Raw genomic sequence first — 15,717 nt, forward strand, 5'->3', positions numbered from 1 at the left:
GAATTATGACATTAAAAAGAAGGAGAGGAGAGGGAAGGCAGGTGAAGAGAGAGGATTAAAAAAAACAAAAAACAAAAGAGATGTGGAGGGAGACAGCCCGCCTTTGTACTCCGCTACAAAAGAGCAGACAAAGAACCGTGGACACCTGATCACCACAGCCCTGGACCAGAGAGAGAGAGAGAGAGCCCGCGGGAATAAAGAAAGAGTCGGACGAGGGCATGAGGTGGATGTGACTGTATATGTGTGTGTGTGTGTGTGTGTGTGTGTGTGTGTGTGTGTGTGGGTGTGTGTGTGTGTGTTTTATCTGGGGAAGGGGTGAAAGCCAGGAAACAGGTCCCCATTGTGCAGCATGGGAGTAATGAGGGCGGTAATGAGGGTTTGGGTTTCCAGAGCTGCCCATTACAAGTGCACCATGGCTGGGCCCAAGAGAGCCGGGGGTACCGGGGGAGCAGAGGAGGGCTGGTTGGTATCAATGAAGAGAGGGGAGCTTGATCTAGATAGCAGCTAACAGCCGTCAGTCTCCAAACTACCACACAGGGAGTAGAAGTGACACTGTGGACTTTGATAATACAAGATAATGGATGCTTATGATTTAATATGTTGAATTGACATATTTATTGTTCAAATGCTAGATTAAGATATTGGCATTTTATTCCCCATAAAAAAAAATAATAAGAATATTTCCTGTAAATAATGTTGCCAGGTTGGGTTTAATTGTCATATTGTTTTCATTTGGCTCATCTCTTGTAATTTTATTATTGACCACCTGGGGGAAGCAAACAACACTGATGCTTCCATGTTTCCTCCCAAGCTCTGAACATGTCATACTGAACCTTTATCACCAACTTCATAGCTATCAGTCAAGCTTTATTTTTATTTGTTTACCACCACAGTTAAGCATACACATACATACTCTGTACTGTTCTCAATACCCTAAGACAAACATTTACCATAAAACTTGTACGCATTAGCTCAATCTGTACCAAAACTCAAGAAGTACACAACATAAAAGGGCAAAGGGAAAAAAAAAGGGAATGTATTTATTCTAGAGTACAATATGATTTATTTATTTTTGGTTAATGTGTGAGCAACCATTTACTATTTCAGCTGATTTAGGTGGAGCTCATTTACTTTATACACTATTGGGTACTTTAACCTATAGCATCATACTTTACAAGCTCATTATATACTGTAAATGTGAAAATTGTCAACTGCCAAGTAACAATAGCTCTCATATGAATGTAGTGGAGTGAAGCTTACTCTTTATAAATGGCAAATGTATAATTTCTGAAAGGGGCTCTGTGTAACTTTTGCATTGTGCCGGAAGCTGGTCGCTAGTGGAGCGCAATATCAACAAGAGTACTTGTATTCTGAGCATGTATTCTGAATTGTCTATTTGATTTCGCTCAAGACCAGAGTGTTATTGTGTGAGACTGTTGAAGTGTTGTCATGTTTGCGAAGTTACATATTGGTTTGTCATTCATTATTTAAAATTGGAATCCTGTGAGTAATCTCCTTTTTTCACGAAAGGTAAATGTAATCTAATCGAAAAAATGTTTTCTCTGTAACTTTACCGGAATACAGTTACCTGGTTTATTTTGTATCCTGGTTACGTAATCCCATTTAACAAACAATGAAATGCTGAGATGGTTATTATTTGAAGTGTTACCAAAGTACATTATGACCCTCTGTAATGTAATGTCATGAAAGCATGGGAGCAAAAAATGGAAACACAATTCAAAAAACCAAAAATGAAGTGTTTCTGTAAATGTACTTCGTTACTTTCCACCACTGCTTAAACTTAACCAATTCTAATCTTAACCCTAAACCTTACCTAAACCTCAATCTCTCTTTTAAGGTAAAAAGAATTGGCAAAAATGTTCTCACTTTCCAGATCGGTAGGTCTGAAATAGCTGTTGGTTCTCGTTACGATTTAAACACAGAAAAGGATCATCTTTACTGTCAGTGTGCAGGAGATGACACAGGGGACACAAATGCAAATAAACCAGTGTTAAAGGGAATAAATGAAAAGTTGAGACTGATGAATAGATAACAAACACACACACATGGCGGTGTGCAAACACTGCGTGCATTTTTACTGAAACACAGAGCCGCGACTTCCTCTTTCACTTGAACAGTTAAACAACCCCTATAATGCAAACAATATATTTTGCCCAATCTGACAGGATGAAAGGCCACAGCGGAAAAAAAAAAATAACGTTGATAGCGAGGTGAAGAGGGATTTACTGTATAATACATGTGTACTTTCTGTATGTATACACAGTGAATTAGTGAGCTGTCATCTTTATGAAACAAGCCTGTGGGCAGTCGGCCCTCCTGGCTGGGATATCATGGAGGACTGAACAGCAACACTACACTGGTTTATCTGACCTTTAGTGGAAATCAGTCCAGCTAAATGACTCTTTGATGGCTTTACAGTCTCCCCCCCCCACCCCCTTTTCCCTCGAGGTGTACGTCTTAGAAAGCTTTACTGTCCCAGCTTTACAAGTGTTTTGTCCAAAGATACGAATACCATACCTGTGTGTATCCGTTAGGGCTGAGCTGTAAAGCCTTGGATGTCACCTTGTCATCCCCCGGCCTGGTTGTCTGACTGTGTAAACTCAGGAGACTGACGCTGAGACCGGGACAGAACGAGCTAGCAAGTGGAATGTAAGCATTTGGGAAATGTGAGAACTTGTCTGCGACTTGCACTCTGTGTGCAGTCAAGAGCACCATTATGGTTTGAGCTTGTGTGTGTGTGTGTGAGTAGTCTGAATCCTCAAAGTTTACCTGACTTTGTTTTTACAAAGATTTAATTTGCTCTTGCAGACAGCCTGAATATAAAACAGCAGCGATCACCATGAGAGAGTTATCTTAATAGTTCATTTTGCAGTAACCCGCTCTCTTGCAACAGTTTTTCAGAATTAGGAGTCGTATGTTGAAAATGAGAATGGAGAAAAACACTGTTTGGATGGTAAAAAACTCAACACCTTTAGGTTATCTGGCATCTTGCCATGACACTTTCCATCACACTGGTGTGAGTGTGTGAAATTCATCATATTTTGGGGACACAATCTGTTCACATCATCACATGTTGAGACCTGTCTACCAGATGGGGACAAGAATCCAGTCCCCACAAGAGTAAGTATTTACTTTAGGGTTGAGACTTGGTTTTGGGTCTGCTTGTGCGTGCTCGTGTAGGCCTGCTTCTGTTATTGTGTGGACTAATTTGTACCTTGAGAGTTTAGCAATCATAGGGCTCTAGGAACGGTTGTGTCGCTTGGCTGGTCCATCCAACCCAATCACCAGAATAATCATTGATAATGTCAGTTCTGATGAACATGGATATGCTCAAACTCCACAGTTATTCATGTTGCAACTTTGTGTTTCCTGGTCTTAAATTTTCAAAGAACAATGCTATGATCATGCTCTGGTAAGTTTCAGGCACAAAGGTACACTTTGTCAGTGTTAGGAATTTATCATGATTTTGCTCAAAAAACCTGATCTTGTTGCCGCAAATGCAACCAAAGATGTCACGAGGTCTACTTCCAAACATCCAGTGCTTTTCGCACTTCAACACACAGTACAATTCCAACTGCACAGAATAACAATACTGTTATATGATCTGTCTGTATCTCCTCATCTTTCCGCAGCTATGATTTGGAACGTAACGTGCCACGGTAGTTGACCACACAACAATAACTAAATTACAATCCAGACTAGCAGAACCATTAGTGGAGCAGAAATATTTGAAAAGGTTCAGAATCTGAGAACAATTACTGGTGGCAAATTTTACATTTAAGCTTGTAACAATGCTGTGATTATACGTTGGTAAGTTTCAGGCACAAAAATACACTTGGTCAGGGTTAGGAATTGATTATGATTTTGCTTAAATTGCCTGTTTTTGGCACCACAAACACAGCCACAGATGCCTGGAGGTCTCATTACAAACATCCAGTGGTTTCACACTTCCAGATGTTGAAACGCAGTCTCGAACCGCCATCACTCGCTAAGCAGCCACTAAGCCTGTGACCAGTCTGTGTGTAGTGTTTTTTCCCCCTTCATTTGGTGAAGCGAGACATAACAAGTAAGACAAGACATGACCCAACTAGTCATATTAGGAAACATGACAGGATAAATATATTATGGAAGGAAAAACAAACATTGAATACAGAGAGAGGCGACAAAAAAAAAAAAAGAAAAAAACTGATGTTGAAATTCTGTGGCAGTCTGTGTGTGGACTTGTGAGCAGTAGCGCGGAGCCAGCCAGAAAGGGATTATGGAAAAACAAGTAAAATAGATAATAGTAAGTCTGAAAGAAACAATCAATAAATATATTAATAAATGATAATTAAACCAGAGATCGCAAGAAAGAAAGAAAGAAAGAAAGAAAGAAAGAAAAGATAGAAAATACATATTTATATGCTAGGTTCAGGGAAGTTACGTGACATACATAACGTAATGAAAGTTGCTTTGGTGACATAGATACGTTTCCAACAGAAGTTACAGAAGTAACATAGTGATTTGAACCCAAAGCACAATGTTTTCCGGAACCTAACCAAACTGCAGCTGTATGATGAAGGTGTGGTGCGGCTGGCATGCCGCAACGATCATGTTGTTTTGGGAGATGCTGACAATCTATTCAGTCATAATAGTGTGAGGATGTGTTGTAATGTCCTGTGTTTTTATGAAATATTATCTGCCCAACAGTTTCTAGTGGCGAGTGGGCCCGGGCCCGACCGAAATATCTCTCTGACTCTTACATGGAGTGTCAGGAAATTTTGAAAAAAACATTATTGGTCCCCAGAGGATGACTCAGAAAATGAAACATCTCAAAACCTACTGGATGAATCAACATGACGTTTGGTGCAAACAGTCTTTGGTGTGAGGATTTGAAAACCTTTATTGATCTTCTGAGATACTGAGTGCTTTCAGGTCTAAATTTTTGTTTCATATGTGATATTTTGAATAGTGAGGACTGTTTTGCCACACTTGAATTCTTCCTCTTGACTTGCTGCGAAGGTTAAGTGAAAATTTTTTTCAGGGTAACGCCTGAATGGTTAGGATTGAGGTTAGTATCACAGGAATGCATGCATCAAGAAGCCTCCACACAAATATTCAGCCGATGTACAAACAAACTGTCATTGTTTAGGCTTCCTTCAATGTGCTGAAAAGAACAATAAATAGCACATCATCATCTTATTACAGACTGTGACGGTGGTCTTCAGCAGTCTACCGTAGAGTGTACGATATAATATGTAGACACAGATCTTTCCACATGGTACAATTCCAACTACACAGAACAACAATGCTGTTATATGATCTGTCTGTATCTCCTCATCTTTCCACAGCTATGATTTGGAACGTCACATGCCACTGTAATTGACCACACAACAATAACCAAATTACAACCTAGACCGGCAGAACCATTAGTTCAGCAGAAATATTTGAAAAGGTCCAGAATCTGAGAACAATTACTGGTGGCAGCAGAGAGACGAGAACAGAAACAACATGCATTTCAATATATGGTTGTTTAGCTTTTTGGCCCCTGTCCATACCACCTATATTCCCCTGATGTTTTTCATTTATATAACTACAAGCAAAGACTGACTGATTTGTTTTGAGCTGCGTGGCTGACTGGCTTGACAAAGATTTTTTGGGCTTTTGATGGAGGCAGATGAATGAATGTCTTATGTGTTTTTGTGCAAAATAACACCAAATTCTTTTATAATGTTGGGATTTTAAATGCTGCCCAAGTTGCAAATTGATTCTTTATTTAATCTATTTATTTATTTTGCATTTTTCTTTTCAATGCATTCCTAGAATGGCTCCAAACTGTGAAATCTATGATTAGCCAATACGCTCCGGATGTGTGTCTGCAAGTTGAGCTTTGCCACAAAAGTTCAGCTAGAGAGACGGCAGCAGCCTCCCTATCAGCCTATTAGCTCTCAACTATACCCCCGACACTCTAAGCACACACCAGCGGCCCCACTGCACAGCTCCTAGCTGTAAAGTTCCCTCACTTCACTCACACTGTTTGGCCCAGCTCCCGGCCACGCTGCTCCTCCATTAAGGGTCCTTCTGGCAGTGGGGCTGCCCTATCGAATGCCTGCATCCTGTTTGATCCCATCCTAGATTTCAAAGGGAGAAACCTGATCCCCGACCTGGGTGAGGAGGGTGAGGTAGAAAGAGGGGGTGAGCATGGGGAAGGATGGTGGGCAGGGAGCACAATGTTTGTAATAAATGGGTATAGACAGAATCTTGGTCCCCTCTCTCTGTCTGGCCTCTCTCTCCCGAGGATCCTGTTTCAGCGGACAGGTAAAGATGGACAGGCGGTCAGGTGGGTTGGGCTTGAGTTGGTGGTCTTCTCATGTGTCCCATCCTCTAGATCAGAGGCCTCATTTATCAGCAGTTTTTTGCGTAAATAGTGCACTGAGAATCTCGCTTTATCATTCACTTTTTGTGTTTGAGAACTTGTGTACATGAGTGTTGTCATGATGCTGGAATTTCTGACTTGGACAGAAGAGTAAAGATATTTGACACCAGAAATTGATATAGAAATGGCAGAAGGCATTAAACTTTTTAAGACAAATAGAACAAAGCTTGTGAACTGTGCGTTTAGAGCAAAATCTAAGTTCATTTACTTCTGGAGGAGGTGGCGCTACAGCATGTGGATATTATATGCATGTGACAACTCACTGTTGGAGAGGAGAGCGGAAAAAAACACGCAGCTAGTACTGGTATGTCGGTGCTGCAATGAATCTGTTCTGAAGCGGTTTCATATGTTTTCAGGATTATGTATCAGTAATTTGCTATTTTGGAAAAGACAAGTGTACATTTACCGTTTCTGCATTTGAACAACTCTTTGTGGTAGACAAGTGTAATCATGTGAAAATTGATTCCCAAATCACCAACACAAACTTTTAACCACCTTATTAAACTGTCAACTGTGGTTTAAGACGCGTGCTGTGATCTGCTGCTGTAGTTATCGTGGTATAATCCACCTTCTTTGTTAGTCATTTTGGTAACTTCCTTTATCTGAAATGTATAGATTTTCACAAGGTCACAAGCACTTCAGTTTATGTATTTTAAGGGGAACTTTGGTTTAATCACTTTAAAATTCCTAAAAACACATTTTCTCAGTCAGCTTCTTACTGTGAGTGATGTGTTCCTGCATGAACACACAATTTTTGGCTCAATCGTTTAAAAATGGAAGCAGTTTTGGTTATTGCACATGAGATGTTTCTGTCTGTGCCTTTAAGGTTTAAAATGGGTGGGACTCTGGTCATGTGCGTCTGTGCAGTGAGCACCAGTCAGGATTGAGGATCACAATGAGGCGATAGTTTTGAGGATATTTACTTATATTGCAACTACTGTCAATCAAATCACTATTTTTGAGTGCTACACTTTAATAGCTAGGGTCTGTAATGTTCAGAAACACATTTTGTTATACTGGGTGAAATGATCCTGCTATCCTGAGAGTAGTCAATACATTATGTATTCAGAAAAAGGAACGAAAATAATCTGACCTCTGTGGCAGCTGTAGGACTGAGGAAAATCTGACCAATCCGTGCCGTCCGGCCCGGACACCACGGATTGGTCATTGGTTCATGTCTCGTCCTCTGTCCCTCCCTCCTCCGCGCATGCACATGTTACGTTTCACTGATGCCGGAAATATTCAGCACACTCCTCTGCAGAAATACGAGTTGCAGGAGAAGACGTTCATTTGGTTACAATGGCAGAGAAAATGCAGCCAGCGTTACTTGTAACAGCACACCTTGCTAAAAAGGCAAGGAAAAGAAAGCCTGAGGCAGGAAAGGCTGCGACGAAAAAGGCTCTGGATAAAGAAAGAAGTCAGACCACGTCAACATCAGTGTGGCGTTTGAGCGGTGGAGACAACTGGGGCATGTGAAGGGCTTGAACAGTGATGCAGAGGTTGCTCTCTTTCTGTTGGACAGGTAATTATTTGTTTGTTTCAGGGGGATTTGTTATTTTCATGAAATATGTGAGGTTTGCCAACTTGGCTACGTTTGTAGCTCGTATTAGCACAATGCTAACGTTAGCTTCTTTGTGTGTTGTTTTTAGCCATGAGAATGGCTAATGAGTCGGCCCAATTTCCACTGGATAAGGGTCCGCTGCGTTGCGGCTCCGATCCGGTTTTGGTCCGCCGTCCGGCAATCCCCACCGGTTGCGGTTTGAGTCCGCAATGGCGCAGTATGGTAGACAGCTGGCCTCATGATGTGTGCTAGTGTCAACACGGAGTGTTTTATTTTGAAAAGTAACCAGATGTAGTGTGTTATTTTAGCGCTTGACTTCCTGTCTGCTCCGTGCTAAATACAGCTGAATTGCTGCGTCTTGCTCCGGCATCTCCTTCTCCCTGCTGAGTCCCACTAACAGACGCGCGTTCAAGTTTGTGGGGGAGTGGCTTTAGACGGAGCACTGACGGGATGGGGAGGGGGGGGTGGAACTTAGAGGAAGTGCCACTTTCAAATCTTGCTAGCTCTCTTGCTAGCTCTCCAGGATTGTAGACCCTAGCTTTAAGTAAAACAAATAAACTTTCTTTTTTTTTTCAGAACTTTCCAGGGGCTTTAGGTTTAAACCAAATTTTAAATATCTTTGCCTCATTTTTTGGACAAGTCAGTTAAAAGTGACTCCTATATTTGGCTTTTGCTGAACATCAATAAGCAGTATCTCAGTCTAATAACCTCAACCAAGGGGGTTATGCTTTCACCCCTGTCCATTTGTTGGGTTGTTGGTTGGTCAGCAGGAAATACAAAAACTGCTGAACAGATCTCCATAAAACTATGAAGGAGGATTTGACTCAGAAGAGACCCCATTAACTTTTGGTGTGGCTTGAATTAAAAGGGACTCTTGGGGGTTGGCGGAGGTATGCACTCTACTGATTACCATTCTAATTGTCTATTCAATGTTCTATCTTTCATATTGCTGCATTTTCCCACAATAAGTCATCCCACATTAAGACTACTAAAGGATGTTCTTGACCGTTTGCATTTTGAGAGCATGGCTCATTTAGATTAACACATACACAGGCAGTCGGTTGTAGAAAATCATCACTCTCTACATCCAAGTATGCAGGCTAAGAAATTAAAACTATGATCTCCAGCCTATCACGAGAAAACAAAATAACTTTTCCAAAGCAGCTTTTCCTCCGCTTAATCATTATCACATTTTCATTTCATCGCTCTGCCTCTGTTTCTTTTCTTTTGCGTGTAAAGTGTTTTTAATGAAATTCTTGAGGCAAGGCAAGGTCAGGTTGGACGGGTTATAAGCATGGACCCCGGGGGCCTTATGTGTTCTGGAGCAATGGTAGGAATTTTTACAGTTTAAGAAACAGACCCAATCGGCGTCCAAGCAGGTGGAATTCCAGCCAGCGGATGTGGCTGTTTTGCACTCGGCTTTATGAACGTGAAAGAATTACCTTGGCCATGATTGTTGACACAAGGCAGTAATCTGAAGTGATGGCTTCATCTGTCAGACGTGTAAACAGATGATAAACACTTGTTTGTTCAGACACGAATAGCATGCAGTCAAAGAGAATATACAGCACAGCATATCCATTCCTGCACATGCACAGCTGAACTGGTTGCTTCTCACATTGTTTCGACGTCGACATGCAGGATGTCGAGTCACACAGGGTGAGCCATCATGTGGCTTTAAAACTAAAGGCTAATTATCAAATTTAAATAAAAAATGTCGAACCCAGACTTGTTTATCTATACACTCTGCTAAATCATAAACAAATCATGGGCTTGTCTTTCCGTGCCTTATAAAGCCATGGAGAAACCCGCTCACTTAGAGTAAGGCCAGTCTGCTAGGGCATAGCTTACTGTTGGAGTAAACTAAGTCCTAAATGGTGTTTTAAGGACTGAAGCGAGTCCTAAAAGGATCACGATGAGTTCTAAAGAAATCCGTGAAAGAGAAACCAGCCAAAGAAACTCCTTTGATAATTGAGGATTCACATTACACAATACACTCCTATACATATGGCTATATTTTAGTCATCGTTAGGGTTGTGAGTTTGGATTTCAGTCTGTTCAGGGATCCTGAGAAATCTGCAGTGCTAAGATTCCTGTTGACTCTTAAATCACCCATGCATCCATAAAAAGTCTGGCCGACAATCTAGAGGAAACCGCTGATGTAAGAACCCATGTGCACGTGTGTGTGTATGAGTTTGTAGAAGGAAAATCACATGGGATCTTACCCAGAGGTGTACCCGGGGCAGGTTGCGCCGCTATGTCACAGAGTCAAGAGAAGCCAAACGTGCACCTGCGTTTGGAGCTGTACCTGTGATCCGCACACAGCTGTCGGGGCAGAAAATGGCTTCACCTGCTGAAGAGGACTTCCTCCCCCAGTTTTAATTCGATCAATATTTGCACGCGGGGCAGGAGTCCGCTTTGCACATTTGACTGTGCAGATGAAAGCCACATGTTCATTTAATGTATAGGACGGTAGCTTACTCACTCACAAGGCTGCATGTTGCGAGCCGTGGTGGTCTGTTTTCTTCTCTTTTACGAGGTGAATTAATGGCACACACAGCCGCTCATTATGTGAGACCTTTACTTCATGGGTTCAGTCAGAAGCTAGCCAGCACCTTCTTCTATTTCTTATATTATGTATGCTCTTTTACATACATGCAGGCACACACATTTGTAGCATGTTTCCTGAGAGGTTAAGTAATTATCTGTGCTTAAGCAGAGAGAAAGTTCACGCAGTGGAAATCAAATGTTACGTCAATTAACCTGAAACCCCACCAGGCAATTACAGCATTTCGATTTTCGAGTAATTACAGCAGCGTCTACGCCGTTTACATTCTGCACAGGCGTTGTCTGCGCGGTAGAATTTCAATGCACCGCAGAAGCCACGTGGTTTGACGCAGGTCTGCATGTTTAGCTAAAAAGGGCAGTAATGACATTACTGTGGCTGAGCAGGCAAACGCCTCGACTTTACAAGCCCCCATCTGTGTCATTAGCGTTGTAGTGTACCATATCACCACGGGTCATGCCTGAAAGCCGTATGGTAAGAGCCTGACAGCCTGAGCACTCATTACAGCTGTGTTAATGCTGTTTGGACTGAGTGAGGGGTTAATAAAAGTATGATCAGCGATGAGGACAAACCGATCTGTCTCACTTTGGGGGTTTTATGGCGCTACATAAACGCGCCTTGTAAACTGTTTATTTATCCAATTAAAGGTAACGAGTCCGACTGACCCAAAGAACAACTTGGGGCTACATTTCCCCCCAAAAAAACAGCGCCATGATTTGTCCATATGTAACATGTTCGTATTCACGTTTGCCTCATCGTCTTCCCCTCATCTCCAGCCACATTCCTCCAGATGGGACGGGGCGTGCTTGAGTCTGCGCTCCAAGTTCTTGTGCAACTTCATCACCTGTCATATCAAAAGACATTTTCTTCATGTCATCGTGCTCTTTGGTCAAACGGTCTTTCAGGATAAACAATAATGTCACTGGCAGAAAAATCAGCGGTGACAAAAAGCCACGTGATTTTGATAAGCTGGGGAAAGCAGTAACTTCCCCTCTCGGCTCGGACCCGTGTTATGGTTTCCAAATTGAAACTCAAGCCCGCAGAATGTCATACAGCAGCACAATGCAGCATGCTGCCCATGCTGTGCTCAGCATATGTGGGCAGGATTGGTTTACTAGAGTCCGATGTTTTATTTAGCATGTGTCAAAGTGGCTGTGTGTGTGTGTGTATGTGTGTGTGTGTGTGTGTGTGCGTCTGTCATGAGGGCATGTACCCGTGTGTTTAAAGGAGCATCGAGGAACACTAATCAACAGTCTATTAAAAATGTGATTGATGAACTTTGGCAGACTACGGCACCCCAAACTTGCACAGGCTTCACTGCTTTTGTGTTTGCGTACGGTGTGCGAGCACATGTCTGTGTGTCCATATGTGGATAATGTTTTATTCAGCAGATGTCACTGCCCCTGGTCACACTCATCTGAACAAGAAGAAACAAGGATGCAACCTTAAACCGTGGGCTTGGATGGCTTTCTTGTAATAACCCTGACATCATTAAAAATAAAGGGTGGGACATGACAATTACCACCTATTAGAGTCCGTCTTCAGTTGCACACCGTCTGCAGTATTTAGCTCTGGCCTGTGGTTAGAAGCCGGCATTTCAACATGGAATTAATAATCCATGCTAAATATCACGTGAAATTTACTTTTTCATGTATGAAAAGACAAGTTTTACATATGACATCTTCATATGAAATTGTCAAAAAGGACTTGATTATTATAACCATCCAATTCTTTGAGAGGAATTTTGGAAAATGTTCTTTTCTGCTTTTAAGTTACGGTGTCTGAATTATCGTGTGTCCGACTGCACAACTGGAATAAATATGGAGATTTTGCAGATTACTTGAAAGCTTTTAAACTTGATTCTGTCTCCCTGCAGAGACATAAATACAATTAATTCAAGATGTAACTGGGCCATAAATGTGTTTTATAAGCACATTCTTCACCAACATGTTGAGCAGCATAATCAGAGCAGGGATCCTCCAGTGAGCCGACTTGAGAGGAGAGAGGAAGTCATTTGGGCTGAAAGCTGCGCTCTCTGGCCAAAACGCTACTCAGAGATGAATCTCTGGGTTACATTAGCTCTGATCTTTGTTTATCTCACTGTTCACTTCAAAATTGACTCTGATGGATGTTTGTCTCTGGATATATACATCTCTGGGTGTTTCAAATCCACTCTTTTATGACACCATTTTTGCCTTTCATCCGCTTCTCTTGCTCTTGCTTGCTTTATCACTTGTATGTTTCCACACTGGTCGTCTTTCTTTCTTGGAAATTGGAGGCGTCCACAGCTCCATCATGCCATTGGGACTGGAAAGCCATTCATGCACGCTCTCTAAGAGCTCTGTATACACCTTTCCTACCTTTGTAAATGTAAACACTTTATATGGTTCCATGTTTATTTCCCACACAGTGTTTGCCACCATTTGACGGGATGTAAACTGGAGCTAAGTGGTCTTTCGGGCAACACAGTTCCTCTGAAAAGGCTTCTAAGGACAATTTTGTATTCAGGGGTAGCCACTTCTTCAACATCCTATCCCAGTCTGGCCCAAAGTAAATCCACAACTGTTGTTGGACCATTTGGAGTACACAAACGGTTTTGGGCTCTTTTGCCATGGTTTTCTTTTCCCCCAAGCAGTTATAAGCTCTGGAAGCATTAATCTATGGGTGTTTGAACAGGCCCTGTTAGTTGGAAAACACAATGGGTCCACATCATATAGTCTTACATAAAAGTTCAAATGAGATAACAATATCAATTCAAATGGATACACACTGGTTATAGATTTTTATTTCCTCATTTTCATTATCTTTAGTCAAAAAGAAGTGCTTAGGTGGGAAAAAACAGCCTATTCTAAGAGCACATTTCCACATAAACCTTATAAACTTGCATCATATCCAAGTTAATGGCTTTAAGAACTATAAGTAAGGGATAATTCCTGACGAGGTGTCTATAATCAGGAATTAATGGACGACGCGGAGGCCTTAGAATAGTCTGACGTGCAGCAATTATGAACACCTCGAAGGGCATTATCCCGTTTATACCATGGTCACTTGCCAAAGAAAAGAAATTAAGACCATTAATTTATATTTACATGCATTTTACAATCAAAATATAAAGTTTTTCACAAGACATAACTTAGTTTCCCAGGTAACGCCTGAGGGTTTGATAAATACCTGGAATCATTACCCTCCCGTAAGGTTCTTATGAAACGGAAATTCTGTTCACTCCTCCAGTAAATAGGACGGACCTTAGATACGACTTGACAACATTCTAGTCCGCTCAGCGATGAGCCAGAAAGCTAATGCTATGCTAGCAAGATTCAAAGTCAATAACATTGCGTATGGTTGACAAACAGTAAATATAATTTGACAGTATGTTTAACAACAAGACTACCTAGCTAAACAGTCGTGTCATTGTCCCCAAATCAATATCAAGATTTTCTCGAATGAATGATCGGCTGTGTGTAACGTTACTATGGCAGCAGCCTGAAGCAGAGAGTTGAACAGCAAACCGGATGTGAGATTATTTGCGTATATGATACAAAGTATCAAAGTTCAGAGGGGAAGTGTACTTTCTGCAGCTTGTGTGTTACAGTCGCCATCCTGTGGTGTTCAGAGGTTAAGGCACTGAAGGACTAATGGACTGCACTCAGTGTTGAAAGACTGATACACCAGCAAGCGCATTCATTTAGAATGGTGAACAGACAATTTGACTGGAACTACTTAGTAGATGTCCATATATCAGGGATTAATGGACACCCTGCATCCAATCAGAATTGAGTATTCCCCCAGATCATGGTATAATACTTGATATTTTACAGGATTTGAAATCTTGTTGACTACATGTTGTATTGATCCTCAACAGGCTGGCATGTCAGTGGCTCAGGAGAGTGGAGAAAGACAAAGAGAGTTGGTCACTCATCTGCACCATCACCCACTGTCTGTCGTAGAGGGCTCAGAAGTTCCTATATGCTCAAATGAGCTGTCAGTGGCTGAAATTAGAGTTGTTGTTTTTTTTTTTTACAGCTAAAGGCATGAGAACGCATCAGTAGGTGTTCTCTTTGACATTTTGTCACCATTTAATCATGGAATACTGTGTTTTGGACAGAAAATGTTCCTGAAATTGATCTACTGTACATTTGGGAATAAGAAAAAACGAGGATGATGCGCTACTGACACACTGAGACACTTCATTGGCGAGTTGGCAAAACTTTGTACATGCTAGTTTGTTAGTTTACTTGTTTGCTGGTTGACCCTTTCTTTAACACAAATAGAATTTATTAGAACCTATACTTTCTAACTATGTCGGGCATGACTACAACTCAAATTCAAGCAGTTACAGCCATGGAAAACCACTGCCACGATGTTCTCAGCAGCAATCAATTAAGATAAAATTTGCTTAGCTTCTGTTTGTAGAGATTGGCAAGCTAGCCGTGTTGGCCGTGGGTGGGCCGTTGAGTTTTAACAGGCTTTAGTTGTCCATAGTGTTTGAGTCCGCTCGGAGCATGAACTCCACATTTACGATAAGGCCGGAGCCATTCCACCAAGCAAACATCTGCATTTACAGACTCCGGCATGCCTGGTTTTCTGACATAGATACGACCATTATGACGTTAATACTGTAACCAGAGGTTCTAAGTTTTATCTTCGGGGCAGACAAAATATAAATCACGTAAAGATAACGTGCACACAACTCCCTCTCATCCACTTCAAGTGCACCGATAAAAACCCCCTGCCTCTTTCTCACTGATGCCACATAATTGCGAGCTTCCGGTTATATGTCACACACTCAGGATTTATACCGGCACTTATTAGGCTTTGTTTAATTGATTGCTGCTGAGAACATCGTGGCAGTGATTTTCCATGGCTGTCTACCCAGCCGCAGACGTCAGGATAAGCTTCCATACTTGTGTGAGTGTGAGACAGAGCTATAAACACATGTTAATCGCCACGGACACCTGTGAATACTTCACTGTAGGGCCTCTTTCTCTCTCTCTCTCTCTCACACACACACACACACACACACATACATACACACACACACAAATGTTCATATATCTTTCCTCTGCTTGAATCACATCTGCGTCTGTCAGAGTGGGTGTATGTAGTGAAAGTTGGTGGTTTTTTTCCATGCGATTATTCTTTGCGGGTTATTCT

General features: G+C 41.7%; 1 protein-coding gene across 1 annotated transcript in view; it reads left to right on the forward strand.

The window, feature by feature from the left end:
• Positions 1-15,717, forward strand: part of ngfa (nerve growth factor a (beta polypeptide)) — a 92,655-nt gene that overhangs the window by 35,926 nt on the left and 41,012 nt on the right. The gene's annotated exons all lie outside the window — the stretch shown is intronic.

The sequence above is a fragment of the Sparus aurata genome, chromosome 7, assembly GCF_900880675.1.
Source record: "Sparus aurata chromosome 7, fSpaAur1.1, whole genome shotgun sequence".
Taxonomy (NCBI): domain Eukaryota; kingdom Metazoa; phylum Chordata; class Actinopteri; order Spariformes; family Sparidae; genus Sparus; species Sparus aurata.